The sequence below is a fragment of the Cryptomeria japonica genome, unplaced genomic scaffold, assembly GCF_030272615.1.
Source record: "Cryptomeria japonica unplaced genomic scaffold, Sugi_1.0 HiC_scaffold_185, whole genome shotgun sequence".
Classification (NCBI taxonomy): Eukaryota; Viridiplantae; Streptophyta; class Pinopsida; order Cupressales; family Cupressaceae; genus Cryptomeria; species Cryptomeria japonica.
Window position 1 is genome coordinate 25,001 of NW_026729007.1, and position 4,057 is coordinate 29,057.

The window sequence follows — 4,057 nt, forward strand, 5'->3', positions numbered from 1 at the left end:
TCGGAAGTAGGGTTAATTGCCCGGGTGCGCACCTTTGCCAGGGTGGGCACCTTACCTGGGCTGCGCACCAGGGCGGGCTCAAGATGGCACGCGCGTTCCGTTTTTTTCACTATCTTTCAAAACGGAAATTTTAAAATCTCCTTTTTTTTTTGCCTTTTCTGGAAATTAGTGAAGGCAGCGCATCAAAGGTGCGCACCTCGCTGCCCACCTTGGTGTGCTCTGAGGTGCGCACCCGGGAGCGCTACGAAGTGTGCTCCAAGGTGCGGCGTGCACGTTGTCGGAGCCCGGTTTGCCCCGGGTGCGCACCTCGCCTGCACCTTGGCCGGGGTGGGCACCTTGGCTGGGTTTGCCCAGGGTGCGCTCCGAAGCGGGGTTACTGGAGCGCCCCCTCTTTTTTTGTCAGAGCGTTTGGTGGGGTTTCTCGCATTGGCTCTTCCCAGGCCCGGTTGTTGGGTGCGCTCCCACCCTGGCGCGCGCGAAGTTGGAAGTTGGGTTAATTGCCCGGGCGCGCACCTTCGCCAGGGTGGGCACCTTGGTGCGCACACCTTGGCTGGGCTGCGCACCAGGGCGGGCTCAAGATGGCACCAGCATTCCCTTTTTCTCACTATCTTTCAAAACGGAAATTTTAAAATCTCGTTTTTTTTTTGCCTTTTATGGAAATTAGTGAAGGCATCGCATCAAAGGTGCGCACCTCGCTGCCCACCTTGGTGTGCTCCGAGGTGCCCACCACGGTGCGCAACGCCGGTGCGAACCCGGGAGCGCCCCGATGTGTGCTCCAAGGTGCGGCGTGCACGAAGTCGGACCCCGGTTTGCCCCGGGTGCGCACCTCGCGTGCACCTTGGTGCGCACACCTTGGCTGGGTTGCGCGGCCTGGTGGGCACCATGGTGCGCACCAAGGAGCGCTCCGAAGTGTGCTCCAAGGTGCGGCGTGCACGAAGTCGGAGCCCGGTTTGCCCCGGGTACGCACCTCGCGTGCACCTTCGCCGGGGTGGGCACCTCGGCTGGGTTGCGCGCCCTGGTGCGCACCAAGGAGCGCTCCGAAGTGTGCTCCAAGGTGCGGCGTGCACGAAGTCGGAGCCCGGTTTGCCCCGGGTGCGCACCTTCGCCGCGGTGCGCACCATGGCGTGCATGAAGTCGGAGCCCGGTTTGCCCCGGGTGCGCACCTCGCGTGCACCTTCGGCGGGGTTGCGCGCCCTGGTGGGCACCATGGTGCGCACCAAGGAGCGCTCCGAAGTGTGCTCCAAGGTGCGGCGTGCACGAAGTCGGAGCCCGGTTTGCCCCGGGTGCGCACCTCGCGTGCACCTTCGGCGGGGTTGCGCGCCCTGGTGGGCACCATGGTGCGCACCAAGGAGCGCTCCGAAGTGTGCTCCAAGGTGCGGCGTGCACGAAGTCGGAGCCCGGTTTGCCCCGGGTGCGCACCTCGCGTGCACCTTCGCCGCGGTGGGCACCATGGCGTGCACGAAGTCGGAGCCCGGTTTGCCCCGGGTGCGCACCTCGCGTGCACCTTCGCCGGGGTGGGCACCTCGGCTGGGTTGCGCGCCCTGGTGCGCACCAAGGAGCGCTCCGAAGTGTGCTCCAAGGTGCGGCGTGCACGAAGTCGGAGCCCGGTTTGCCCCGGGTGCGCACCTCGCGTGCACCTTCGCCAGGGTGGGCACCTCGGTGCGCACACCTTCTCAATGTTTTCTTGCCTTTTCTGGAAATTGGTGAAGGCAGCGCATCAAAGGTGCGCACCTCGGTGTGCTCCGAGGTGCGAACCCGAGAGCGCTCCGAGGTGCCCACGAAGTCGAAAGTCGGGTTAATTGCATTGTTTTCCCCGGGTGCGCTCCGAGGTGCGCAACATCGGCGCGCACCAAGGAGGGCTCCGAAGTGTGCTCCAAGGTGCGCACGATGGCGTGCACCTCTGGTGCGCACGATTCGGAGCTCGGTTTGACCGGGGTGCGCACACCTTGGCTGGGTTGCGCACCTTTTGTGCGCTCCAAGGTGCGCACGAAGTCGGAGCTCGGTTTGCCCCGGGTGCGCACCTTCGCCAGGGTGCGCACCTTGATGCGCACGCCTTGGCTGGGCTGCGCACCTTGGTGGGCGCCATGGTGCGCACCTTTCGTGCGCTCCAAGGTGCGCACGAAGTCGGAGCTCGGTTTGCCCCGGGTGCGCACCTTGGTGGGCGCCATGGTGCACTCCGAGGTGCCCAAGATTGGTGCGCACCAAGGAGCGCTCCGAAGTGCGCTCCAAGGTGCGCGCGAAGTCGAAAGTTGGGTTAATTGTCCGGTTTGCCTCGGGTGCGCACCTTGCGTGCACCTTCGCCAGGGTGGGCTGGGCTGCGCACACCTTGGCACCCGCGTTTCCTTCATTTTAAATTTTTTTTTTTTACAATCTCTCAAGTGGGAAATTCTATAATCTCAACTTTTTTTGCCTTTTCAGGAAACTTTTGAATGGAGCGCATCATTGGTGCGCTCCGAAGTGTGCTCCAAAGCTCTCTCCAGCTGCGTGCACCTGCCCCGGCCGCGCACCCGGCCCCGCCCAGCTTCGCTCACCTGTCCCGGGCGTCTGGTGCGGAACCTTAGAGTAAGAAACATCACCGTGCACCTTGGCCAACGTGCGCGACTCGACCGAGCGCGCACTGGCCGAGGTGCACACCGATTTCACCTGGGTGCGCGCGCAGCACCTCGGGCGCACCGGGGTGCGCGCACAACGCCCGGGTTGCACCGTGGCCTGTGTGCTCGGGGCGCCTCGGGTGCGCGCTCGGTGTCGCCCCCGCGCGCGCGGTAGTGCGGGCAGCGCACCCCGGCCCGGCCCGGCCCCGACGAGAACGCAAACGGGCAAAAGGTTTATTCAAATAGCATTGCGACGCCCGGCGAAAAACTAAAAAAGGGTGCAACACCGGGACTTCCCGGGAGGTCACCCATCCCAGTACTACTCCGGCCCAAGCGCGCTTAACTGCGGAGTTCTGATGGGATCCGGTGCACTAACGCTGGTATGATCGCACCCGTTATGAGCTTGTCGCAGTGTGTACTTAGCAAACCGCGACCCACGTGCGAATCCACCCCGGCCACCCACCCCCGTCGAGGTGCACACCCTCCCTCGCGAAGTGCGCCCCGTTCGCCAAGTGTGAGCCCTGCCCGGGTGCGCGCACCTTGCTAGGGCGTCGGGTGTGCACCCGGCCCGGCCTACGTGCGTGCACCTGGAGGGGGCGTCGTGTGCGTGCAGTGTCCCGTCTGCAACGCGGTGCCCACACACCACCTCGGGCGCAACGACCTGCGCTCACATGTGGGCCGAGTGCACCTTGGTGCATGTTCGGGGCGCCTCGGGTGCACGCTCGATCTTGCCCCGGTGCACCAAGGCGCTCGGTTTGCCCCGGGTGCGCACTTGGTGCAAGGTGGGCACCCAAAATAGGGATCAAGCACCAAAACACAAGTTTCGGGATGCAAAATGGGACCCAAGGACCACAAATGCGTTCCAAGACCCATGATGGGTCCACGAGAACAAAAATGTGTTCCGAGACTTAATAAACAAATATTGGGTTTTAGGAGAAGAAACATGCTCTGATGCCCAAAACGAGAATCGACCCCGAAAAGGCCACAGGCCAAAAGTGGGATGCGAGACAAAAAAAAATGGGACCCGAGGACCAAAATTGGGTTCCCAGGTCGAAGACAGGGCAACCGGACAAGAAACGACCTCTAAGGCTCGAAATGAGTCCCGACGACTAAAACTTGACAAGAAGCACCCATCAGGCACCCAACTCGACACCCATGGGATGCCGACCCACCCGGGCTTCCACCTAGCACACCTTGGCACCCACCCACCCTCGCACCCAACCTCGCACCCAACTTAGCACCTTTGAACCCACATTGGCACTCACCCTGACCCTGGCACCTTGGAACCCACATTGGCACTCACCTTGACCCTGGCACCCACCTTTGCACTCACCTTGGGACCCACCCTGGCTCCCACCTCGGCACCCACCCAGACACCCACCTTGGTTCCTTGGCACCCACCTTGGATCCTTGGCACCCACCCCGACACCCACCTTGGCACGCAACTTGGCTACTTGCCACCCACC

The 4,057-nt window shown here is 63.2% G+C and overlaps 1 non-coding gene across 1 annotated transcript; it reads right to left on the reverse strand.

The window, feature by feature from the left end:
* Window positions 1-2,866: 2,866 nt before the first annotated feature.
* Window positions 2,867-2,985, reverse strand: LOC131867837 (5S ribosomal RNA). The gene has a single exon (XR_009366369.1). It is a non-coding gene; the product is annotated as a 5S ribosomal RNA (ribosomal RNA).
* Window positions 2,986-4,057: the final 1,072 nt, after the last annotated feature.